Consider the following 12,243-nt stretch of genomic DNA (forward strand, 5'->3'; position numbering starts at 1 on the left):
TATACGTACAAATAGATTCAAAAACAGCTTCTTCCTCACCTTTATCAGACTTTTGAACGGACTGCTCAAATTCTGATCTCTCTCTCTCTCGCTCTACACATTCTCTGCAACTGTAGCACTGTATTGTGTACTCTGTTCTGCTACCATGATGCAGTTTGTATGGTACAATCTACCTTTATAGCACGCAAAACACTTTTCACTGTATCTCAGTACATGTGACAACAGTAAAACCAATTAATTTTTAGTGATTATTATTGCCAGTCAACAATTTAAATGCCATTATATCATGTGAAAAACAAAACAATGGAAGCTGAATGAGATGGGCCTTTGGCTTTTCCCATCCATCAATTCATATGAAACTTGACTACATTGATCAAATTCAAAACAGCTTTCTACTTGGACCTCAACAGTTCAAATCAAAAGGATTATCTGCTAAGAGTCAAACTAGACATTGACACATTAAAAACAGTCAAACGTATTCAAACCTTTTGTCGCACCTGCATTTCACTATTTAATTTTCAAAGTAGTCCAATTTGTAGCATCTAAAAATAAAGTCAACATCTGTGGTCATCTGTAGAACCTTTAAATGGCTGTGGTTCAGACAGGGGAGTAGGGTCAGTTGAAAATCTATAATCATGACGAAGCTGGATGGCTTCCTGCTACAAAAAAGACTGTTGTTAAACTTAAATGATTTACAACGATGTTGCCAGCATTATTGGATTTGACCTATAGGTTAAGGCTGAATAAGCTGGAGCTTTTTCCCTGGAGCATTGAAGGCCAAAGGGTAACCTTACACAGATTTATAAGTCATGAGGGGCATGGATAAGGTGAACTGCCAAGGCCTTTTCCCAGGATAAGGGAGTCCAAAAATAGAGGGCATAGGTTTAAGGTAAAAGGGGAATGATTTGTGTGGAGAGAATGAGCTGCTAGAGGTGGTGGTGGAGGCAGGTACAATTACAACATTTAAAAGACATCTGGATGGGTATATAAATAGGACAGGTTTAGAGGGATATGGGCCAAATGCTGGCAAATGAACTAAATCAGTTTAGGATATCTGGTCAGTGTGGACAAGTCTGTTTCCATGCTGTATGACTCTATGGCTACCTGATCTTTTCCTGCCAGTTCAATTTCACATCTGAATTTAACAGAATTGAATTTAATCAGTTTTATTGTCACATGAACTCAAATGAGTTTGGTGAAAAGTGTACAAGTCACCTCTTACGGAGCCATCTTAGGTACAAAGATTCCTACATACAGCTTCTTCATTTACAGTTCTTAGGAAAATAGGGAACTAAAAAGTACAGCATTATAGATTTTGGGAACGGTCTTTCAACCCAGTTCACACTGGCACCAAGCCTCCAGTCCAAACCGCGCCTTAACTCCAGACCACGCTGGGTTTCATCTCAGGATTCACAAGGTCAGGAGTTTGCTCTGTTATCACCTCGAGACTGGTAGTCCACGCTGAGGCCATGCCAGACTTAGGGAACACCACATACCGCCGGAAGACCTCTACACCGAGCTGAGAGATTGCCGCACTGGACCGCTAGAAGATCTCCACGCCAAGCTGAGAGGACTCCTAGGCTAACAATGGTGTGTGCAACATATAAGGGAAATTGTCTTGCAGCCAAAATTCTCATGACAATCCAGGAACACAAAGCCAGGTCCTCATGAATTGAATAAATCGTTCAGATTTGATGTTCCATTCATTTTGAATCTCCCAACTGCAAGTCCACCTGTAATATAATTATATTGTGTTGTAGACACACTAGTGATATCTATCGATTTGAGCTGTTGTCATAAGTATGCAATCATTTCCTATAGCAATGCCTCGCCAGCCTTTCACTATAAAAATGAAGTAATTTAAAACAATTTGAGCTGTATGAGGACGGCAGTCTCTATGTACAAACACTAGAGGTCTCCACATTTGAATTTCCCAGATCAAGCTTCAATCCACCACAGCACTAAAATGGATCTAATTAATGTAAACTATCCATCCTCCACAATCTTTCTGCAGCCTTTGACAGGGATGACTACACCTTCAGCACTTTGGATAGAATGTTGTTTTAATGGAGAAACACTGCCAAAAATTACTGAACATAGGGATTTGAAAGTCTCCATGCATGAATCACAAAAAAGGCATCCAAGTTCAGCGGCTAACAGGGAAGTCAAATGGAATGTTGGCCTTTAAGTCAGAGGCAATGGAGCATAAAAGTAGGGAAGTTATGCCAAAACAAGGCACTAGTTAGGCCACAGATAATAAAATGTGAGGCTGGATGAACACAGCAGGCCAAGCAGCATCTCAGGAGCACAAAAGCTGACGTTTCGGGCCTAGACCCTCCCTCGAGCTCTGATGAAGGGTCTAGGCCTGAAACGTCAGCTTTTGTGCTCCTGAGATGCTGCTTGGCCTGCTGTGTTCATCCAGCCTCACATTTTATTATCTTGGAATCTCCAGCATCTGCAGTTCCCATTATCTCTGATACTAGTTAGGCCACAGTTGGAATAGTGTGAACTGTTTTGGGGTCCTTGTCCAAGGAAAGAAATATTGTCACTGGAGGCGCCCGCAGAAAATTCATTAGGCTGACGCTAGAAATGGAGGAACTATCTATGAAGACAGACGAAGGAGACTCTCTGGAATTCAGAACAATGAGGGATAATTCTGTAGACAGTTACAAAACTCTTAAAAGATGGACAGATTACATGCAGAAAGGATATTTCCTATGGCTGTATGGTCTTGTACCCAGGGACACAGTGTCAGAATAAAAGGCCAACCACAGAGGGCTTTTATACAGCATGGCAATGTCCTTACCTCTGGACCAGGAGGACCGGGTACAAGTCCCACCTTTTCCAGAGGTATGTAATAACATCTTTGAACAGGCTGAACAGAAAATGTTGAAAAGACAAGCTGTTAGGACTGAAATGAGGAGGAACATCTTCATTCAGAGGGCAGTGAATCTTTGGAATTCTCTATCTCTGTTCAAGATGTTGAAGTTCAGTCATTAAATAAATTTGAGGACAGAGATTGACATCTCTAGTTGACTATTTACGAGAAGGAATAATGGGACAGTGTGAGAATGTGGCATTGATATAGACGAACATCATGATCTAAAAAGACTGAGCAGGGTGGACAGGGTGAATGGACTATCTTCCTCCAATTTTTCCTTTACAGATAAAGGATACACGGTACACATGAAACACCAATACCTAGATGCAACAAATGAAAAATGAGGGATCGGTTTATGCACAAAAGAAGGGAAGAAATAAGTAAAAGTAATTCACTACACTACAGTGAGGCCAAGTATTTGTTGAAACCGTGTAATTCAACAATGTTTTCTCAAAAAGACAAAAAATATGTGAGTGATTCTCTGACTCTACATTCCTAGTAAGAAGCCATGTTCAAGAGCAGCACAGATTGGAGGAGAGTTAGTGCTGCAGCCCCATCATCAATCCATGTTACCTGCAGGCACAAATCATTCACTTGTAGAAATCAATTCTATTAATAAGTTCAGAGGATGATGTGAAAGAAACAGAACACACAATAGTCTAAATAAATGTCAGAAAGCATAACCTTCAAAAAGAATGAACTAAATCACTGCAAAATAGACTGACTTTGGCCTCATGGAGCACCAAACGTCCACTTTAATAATGCCTCAAGTAAGATCCAAATCATGGGTAGAGCAGGGGCACATGGATAGAGCAGGGACAGGAATGGTTGTTGCAGGTTCCGGGATTTAGATTTTTCAGTAAGAACAGAGAAGATGGTAAAAGGGGCGGAGGTGTGGCATTTTTGGTCAAGGACAGTATTACAGTTGCAGAAAGGATGTTTGGGGACTCGTCAACTGAGGTAGTATGAGCTGAGGTTAGAAACAGGAAAGGAGAGGTCACCCTGTTGGGAGTTTTCTATAGGCCTCCGAATAGTTCCAGAGATGTAGAGGAAAGGATAGCAAAGATGATTCTCGATAGGAGTGAGAGAGACAAGGTACTGGTCATGGGGGACTTCAACTTTCCAAATATTGACTGGGAACACTATAGTTCGACTACTATAGATGGGTCAGTTTTTGTCCAGTGTGTGCAGGAGGGCTTCCTGACACAGTATGTAGATAGGCCAACAAGGGGCGAAGCCACATTAGACTTGGTACTGGGTAATGAGCCCGGCCAGGTGTTAGATTTGGAAGTAGGTGAGCACTTTGGTGATAGCGATCACAATTCTGTTATGTTTACTTTAGTGATGGAAAGGGACAGGTGTATACTACTGGGCAAGAGTTATAGCTGGGGGAAAGGCAATTACGATGAGATTAGGCAAGATTTAGGGAGCATAGGATGGGGAAGGAAACTGCAGGGGATGGGCACAGTAGAAATGTGGAGCTTATTCAAGGAAAAGCTCCTGTGTCCCAGATAAGTATGTACCTGTCAGGCAGGGAGGAAGCTGTAGAGTGCGGGAGCCGTGGTTTACGAAGGAGGTGGAATCTCTGGTCAAGAGGAAGAAGGTGGCTTATGTTAGGATGAGATGTGAAGGCTCAGTTAGGGCACTTGAGGGCTATGAGGTAGCCAGGAAAGACCTAAAGAGAGAGCTCAGAAGAGCCAGGAGGAGACATGAGAAGTTGTTGGCAGATAGGATCAGGGTAAAATGTGGAGGAATGGAATTGTGGAAAATAAAGCAGTTTGGATCGGAAATTGGCTTGCTGAAAGAAGACAGAGGGTGGTAGTTGATGGGAAATGTTCATCCTGGAGACCAGTTACTAGTGGTGTACCGCAAGGGTCGGTGTTGGGTCCACTGCTGTTTTATAAGTGACTTGGATGAGGGCATAGAAGGATGGCTTAGTAAATTTGCAGGCGACACCAAGGTCGGTGGAGTTGTGGATAGTGACGAAGAATGCTGTAGGTTGCAGAGAGACATAGATAAGCTGCAGAGCTGGGCTGAGAGGTGGCAAATGGAGTTTAATACAGACAAGTGTGAGGTGATGCACTTTGGTAGGAGTAACCGGAAGGCAAAGTACTGGGCTAATGGGAAGATTCTTAGCAGTGTAGATGAGCAGAGAGATCTCGGTGTCCATGTACACAGATTCTTGAAAGTTGCCACCCAGGTTGACTGGGCTGTTAAGAAGGCATACAGTGTTTTAGCTTTTATTAATAGAGGGATCGAGTTCCGGAACCAAGAGGTTATGGTGAAGCTGTACAAAACTCTGGTGAGGCAGCACTTGGGAGTATTGTGTACAGTTCTGGTCACCGCATTATAAAAAGGATGTGGAAGCTTTGGAAAGGGTGCAGAGGAGATTTACTAGGATGTTGCCTGGTATGGGGGGGTAAGGTCTTATGAGGAAAGGCTGAGGGACTTGAGGCTGTTTTCATTAGCGAGAAGAAGGTTGAGAGGTGACTTAATTGAAACATATAAAATAATCAGAGAGTTAGATAGGGTGGATAGGGAGAGCCTTTTTCCTAGGACGGTGATGGCGAGCACGAGGGGGCATAGCTTTAAATTGAGGGGTGAAAGATATAGGACAGATGTCAGAGGTAGTTTCTTTATTCAGAGAGTAGTAAGGGAATGGAACGCTTTGCCTGCAACGGTAGTAGATTCGCCAACTTTAAGTACATTTAAGTAGTCATTGGACAAGCATATGGACGTACATGGAATAGTGTAGGTTAGACGGGCTTGAGATCGGTATGACGGGTCGGCACAACATCGAGGGCCGAAGGGCCTGTACTGTGCTGTAATGTTCTATGTTCTATGCTCTATCCAAGCACAAATACATAAGACTTGATACAAAGGCAAAACCTGTATTCCCAATGTTTCCACAACCACTTGCGCATCTGGAGTAGACAGTCAGCTATGTCAGATTCAATGTCTTCAGCTAATCCTAACAGGAACACAGGAAACAGAATCATAGAAAATAGGAGCACGAGGATGTCAATTGGCACTTCGAATCTACTCAGTCCTTCAAGATGATCGAGGCTGACCGTCATACATAATACCCAGTCCAGCTTTCTCCCCATACCCTTTGATTTCTTTAGCTTTTCTTGAAAACTTTCAATATTTTAGCCTCATACACTTTCTGTGGCAAAGACTTCGACAGGATCACCACTCTGGGCAAAGAATTTTCTCCCATTTCAGTCCTAAATGGCTTACCCTTTTTTTAAATCTTAAACATGGCTCTTTGAGTCCTCAATTTTCCACTATCCCCTTACTTAGTTAAGTTTGGCTCGTCATTTCTCCCATCTTCAGATGACAGCCACCATCAAACCCCACCACCCTTTCTAATAACCATTTTGCACTGTGAGCACCGACATTCACTCTTCAGTCAGAAACTTCCCTTCCCTGGCCACCAATTCAAATGAAAAAGGAGGATGCAACACCCAGTCCTTCGCCTCCTTTGCCTTTGGTATCCATGGGCCCAAACACCCCTTTCCCATTAAAACATCAATTATCTCATTTCAATTTATTATGTGTATTCTCTGCTCACAATGTGGTCTGCTCTACAAAAATGGTTTGGATAACCAGCACACTCTGTTTTTATTCACAATCTCAAATTCAGCTGCTGACTAAACAGCCATTCTTCTTTACAAGCAGAGTGTGTGGGGGCTTCATCCGTTCTATACACTCCTGAAGATGACAGTGCACCTTGCCTTGCAGTGAACGTAAGTCACAATAAACGCTCCCTAACAGATCCGTAAATAGACTAGAAAAAAGACAACTAAATTTGAAGAACTTTCAAAGTAAAATAAATAATTGATAATACTGTGCTGGAAGATGATGCTTTATATAGAACATAGAACAATACAGCACAGAACAGGCCCTTCGGCCCTCGATGTTGCGCCGACCTGTGAACTAATCTAAGCCCCTCCCCCTACACTATCCCATCATTATCCATATGCTTATCCAAGGACCGTTTAAATGCCTCTAATGTGGCTGAGTTAACTACATTGGCAGACAGGGCGTTCCACGCCCTTGCCACTCTGACTAAAGAACCTGCCTCTGGCATCTGTCTTAAATCTATCACCCCTCAATTTGTACCTATGCCCCCTTGTACAAGCTGAAGTCATCATCCTCGGAAAAAGACTTTCACTGTCCACCCTATCTAATCCTCTGATCATCTTGTGTGCCTCTATTAAATCCCCTCCTAGCCTCCTTCTCTCCAATGAGAACACACCCAAGTCCCTCAGCCTTTCTTCATAGGGCCTGCGCTCCAGACCAGGCAACATCCTGGTAAATCTCCTCTGCACATTTTCCAATGCTTCCGCATCCTTCCTGTAATGGGGCGACCAGAACTGCACGCAATATTCCAAATGGGGCCTCACGCACCCCTCACGCACTAGCGTGTTAACATATGTTAACATATTTCGTGTTCTTTTCTATTCAGTTAGGCTAAGACTTCGCATCTAAAAAGCAGAACAGAATTAAATGGAATTGATTAACTAAGGGAATATCAAAATAGTCTTGAGGGGATAAATTGCCTACTCTTGCTCATATGTTCATGCAGTTTTCATTGCAGCCTGTGCATACTAATATTTCAGCAAGTCATACAGTCAATCTGCAACATATAATGCTTGATCCCATTCACATTTCAAGTACATCAGGTCAGACACATGGCAGTAATGTAGCTACACAATACTGTGTAGGTTATCGTGACTAACGAATCAGCCATACCTTCTCCATCTGACAAATGTAATTGAGGATGCTGCAATACCAACTTGTATAAAATGAGCTAAGGCACAACAGTTGAGGTCAGAGGCAATCTTAGTCAGACCATCTCTGCATTGCAACACTGGCTACCAGCAACCTTGCTTCAGAAAACTAAGTGTTACTTTTTTTTTCTGAAACATATTAATACAAGCATATGCCATTCACTGCACCATGTTACGATTGGTTTATCTTATCTTGCAGATTTCTTGAATTGATATTTACTCTATAGGCAGCCAAAGTCATAGAGTCACGCAGCACAGAAGAGGCCCTTCAGCCCTTCAAATCTGCACTGATCTATCTACATCAGTTGCACTTTCCAGCAGTTGGTGCTTAGCCTTGAATGTTATGATATTTGAAGTATTCGTCCAAATACATTTTAAAGACTGTCAGGCTTCTTGCCATGACTATACTCCCAGGAAATGCATTCCAGATTCCCACCAGAAAATTTTCTCAAATCCCCTCAAAACCTTCTGCCTTTCACCTTAAAATGATATCCCCTTGTTATTAACCCTTCATCTAAGGGGAACAGCTGCTTTCTATTCACCCAGTCCATGCCTCTCAATCTTGTATAGCGCCATCAGGTCCACCTTCAACCTTCTCTGCTCCAAAGTAAACAACCTGAGCGGATGGAGCCTTTCTTCACAGCTGAAATGCTCTATCCAAGGCAACACAGAATCATAGAATCCCTGCGGCGTGGGAACAGGCCACCTTGGTACCCTGTGCAGTGCAATCACATCCGTCCTGTAGTATGGTGAGCAGAACTGCACACAGTACTCCAGCTGAGGCCTAATCAAAGTCCTGCACAGTTCCAACATAATCACCCTTTTCTTATAACTTTACCATAACAGATAATGCAAAATGGCCCACATGCCTTCGTAACTACCCATTAACCTGTCCCACAGCCTAAGCGACCCAGTATGGTATGCTACTGTACACTCACCTCTAGACACATAATCAACCCTCTATCCTGCAACTAAACCAATGTTGGATCCAACCTGCCAAGTTACCCTGGTCCCATGTGATTTTGTCTTCTTTATCAGTATCCCCATGTGGGACCTTGTTGAAGTCTTTGCTAAATCCATATACATCAACTGTACTACCCTCATCTACAAATCTGGCCACCTCCTTGAAAAATTCAATCAAATTTGTCAGGCATCACCTCCCTCTGACAAAGTCACACTGACTACCCTGATCAAATCTTGCCTCTTTAAGTGGAGATTAATTCTCTCCCTCAGAATTCTCTCCAATAGTTTCCCTATCACTGATGTGAGACTTACTGGTCTGTAATTCTGTGATTTACCTCTACCATCCTTCTTGAAAATTGGAACTACATTAGCTGTTCTCCCATCCTCTAGTACCTCTCCTGTGGCCAGGCAGGAATTAAAGATTTGGATCAGAGTTTCTGTAATTTCCTCCCTTGCTTCTCATAGCCTTCTGGGATACAACTCATGTGGACCTGGGGATTTCTCCTCTTTTAAACCTGCCAAAACCTCCAATACCTCCTCACTACTCATGGCAAACTGCTCAATCTCACAGGGGTGGGATGCTTCAAGGGGCGGTGTGGACTTGTTGGGCCCCAGGGCCTGTTTCCACACTGGAGGGAATCTAATCTAATCATGCAAAGCCAGCCTCTTCTCGGATTCTATATTTACATTCTCCTTCTCCCTAATGAAAACAGATGTGAAGTTCAGTTTTTTTTAAAATTTATTCACTTATTAACACACTGTGTATGTCTCTGGCTCCATGCAAGGATTGTCCCCTTGGTCCCTCCAGGATCTTTCCTTGGTTATCCTTCTTCCCTTGATACACTTACAGAATATCTTGGGAGTGTAGCTGCCAGTGTTTTTCTAATGTGCTCTCTTTGACCTACCAACTGCTTTCTTAAGCTCTCCCTGCATGTTTTAAAACCCACCAGGGCCTCTATTGACTTGTTCACCTTTTGCCGGCTAAAAGCTTCTGCTTTCCTCTTACACAGTCCTGAATACTCCTGGATATCCAAGGTTCTCTGAGTTTGTTGCAGCTATATTTCACCCTAAAGAGAATATGTTGGGTCCGTACCTTCCCCAGTTGCCTCTTGAACTGCAGGCCAGGTACACTGCCATCTCTCAGATGTCTGGAACAGATGAAATCTCCTCACACTGAGCACATACATGTGTCACTGCCAGATAGATATTATGTTTCTAGGTGCATTGAATGGGCTGGAGTTGCTAATTTCCCAGCATTCTTTACATCAGGGTGTACAAGCAGGAAATATTGTACTTGAGGTGCTTTAAAAAAAAAATTAAGCTTGAGGATGGGAGAATTTTTTTGATTCATTCATGGGATAAGGGCACCACTGGCTAGGCAGCATTTATTGCCCTTCTCTAATTGCCCAGAGGGCAGTTAAGAGTCAACCACATTACTGTGGGCCTGGAGTTACATGTAGGCCAGGCCAGGTAAGGATGGCAGTTTCCTTCCCCAAAGGATATTTGTGAATCAGATGGGTTTTTCCAACAAGCAACAATGAATTCATGGCTATCATTAGACTCTTAGTTCCAGATGTTTATTGAATTCAAATTCCACCATTTGCCATGGCAGGATTCGAACCCGGGTCCCCAGACTTATTTGGGTCCCTGGATCAACAGTCCAGCAATAATACCAATAGGCCATCACCTCCCACATTGAATAAAATTTAAATTACTGACTTTGGAAATATCAAAAGAATGTCTCTCAAAACATCTCTAAACATCATGGAAATAGCCTATCAAATTTTATTTAAAAGATGCAGTGTACACAGATTTTCACTTGCATAAATGAACTCATTCGGAAAAAAAAATTGAAACTCTGATACAATTGCTGTTGAATTATGCTCAGGTGTACCTTTAATACTTTGCATTAAATACGGAGCCTAAAGGCTCTTGTGGCACCATGGTAGCATGGATTTTAGACTTGAGGACTAGAATTTTAAACTAACTTCTTTACACCGAGAACTGTTATTTCTTAACAGCTCGAAACTACCTTCCTTTCTCAGGAACAACTGTTTCGGCCAAGACTTCCACCAAACTGAAATGAGAAAGCTTACTTTCCTCCCCTACTTTCCTCCCCACTCCCAACCATCAATGGACCCTTCCGCTAATCAAAATAAAAAAAATCAATGTCTGACCTTTGAAACTAAAAGCCTAATGCACTACTGTTTACTTGTTAAGTAGTCTCCCAATATAAACAAATCCCCACAACACACCAGGAATGCACTCACACACTGTTTCTTTAATACAAATCCACAGAAATAGCCACAAATTAATCACTAACCCCTTCAAACACAAAGACAAAAAACCCACATGCCACTAGCTCTAATCTAAACACAACTAGACAACTGCAAAATGATAACAGTAACATTGGCAGTAAACGTACAATTAATTACACAGCAACCATATTTTACATTAGATCCTGGGCTCAACACTACTCATTGTCTTTCAAATATGCTCCTAATAAAGCTTCCACTATGACATTCTCTTTTCCAAGCTGTGAACTATCTTCAAATTATATGGTTGGAGAATTAATTTCCATTGAAACAATCCTAAGCTCTTTCCCCAAAACATGTCAAGAAAATTAAAGGATTGTGATCTGTATAAATAACAGTTTCTTCCAATTTAGTTATGTGAATCTCAAAATGATGTATGACTATCAGAAGACTCAAAGTCTCCTTTTCCACTTACACTATTGCAAGTACAAGTTTTCTCTGAAATCAAGGGCCCCTATCAAACAGGGCCACAATGACAAATAATGGGACAGCACAAGTAATGTTAAAAAGACAAGTCTTGCATTGTGTGGCAGCTGGGTAACCAGGGATAAAAACTGGATATCCAGGCCTAATCAGTACTTTCTATCAGATTTCTTCAGCCTCAGGTTCTTTAATTCCAGGATTTTTAGTTCAATTTTCAGAAACTGTATAAAATAATTAAATTTCTAAATCATCTCCTGTTTTACAGACTCCTCTTTTTCGTGTCTAAATCTATGGGCCCAAGATCGAGCCACAACATAGTCCAGAATGGACCATTTTTGTCACATTTCAGTTTCATTTACGACCACCCTTCGAGACAAAAATATTTTTGATGCCAGTCTCAAAATCACGTAAATTCCTTCTATAGGAATTTGTTTCACTACTCCAACTACACCCTCTCCATTTACCGTGTCACTCCTTAATCCAGCTACATATAACGAGGCAGGTTTTAAAACTCCGTGTACACTGCCAAATAATATCTTCTCCTTCATTAACTCCTTAGGAAGACAAACAGTATTGTCAGCCAGCATCAGTGACAGACTTGCTCAAGTGTTTCTCATTAATTTTATTGGTTTACCTCCTTCATCTGGGCCATTAGGAGTATCCACTTTTGGAGTGAAAACACTAAAAACTTCCAGTGATGTGATTTTCCCTGTCAATATTTGGAAAAAGCATTTCATGTGTCCTCAGCCATCTCCTCTCTTACTACATTCTAAGGAAGCATGTTCTCTTTGTACTACAGATATGATTTTAATCTACTTCCTTTCCTGAAGATTTCTTAGACATTTGTATGACTGCAATCAGTCTC

The 12,243-nt window shown here is 41.9% G+C and overlaps 1 protein-coding gene across 2 annotated transcripts in view; it reads right to left on the reverse strand.

Moving 5' to 3' along the window:
* The window catches only part of rusc2 (RUN and SH3 domain containing 2), a 154,891-nt gene that overhangs the window by 70,122 nt on the left and 72,526 nt on the right, over positions 1–12,243 (reverse strand). The gene's annotated exons all lie outside the window — the stretch shown is intronic.

This window comes from Stegostoma tigrinum, chromosome 1 (assembly GCF_030684315.1).
Source record: "Stegostoma tigrinum isolate sSteTig4 chromosome 1, sSteTig4.hap1, whole genome shotgun sequence".
NCBI lineage: Eukaryota > Metazoa > Chordata > Chondrichthyes > Orectolobiformes > Stegostomatidae > Stegostoma > Stegostoma tigrinum.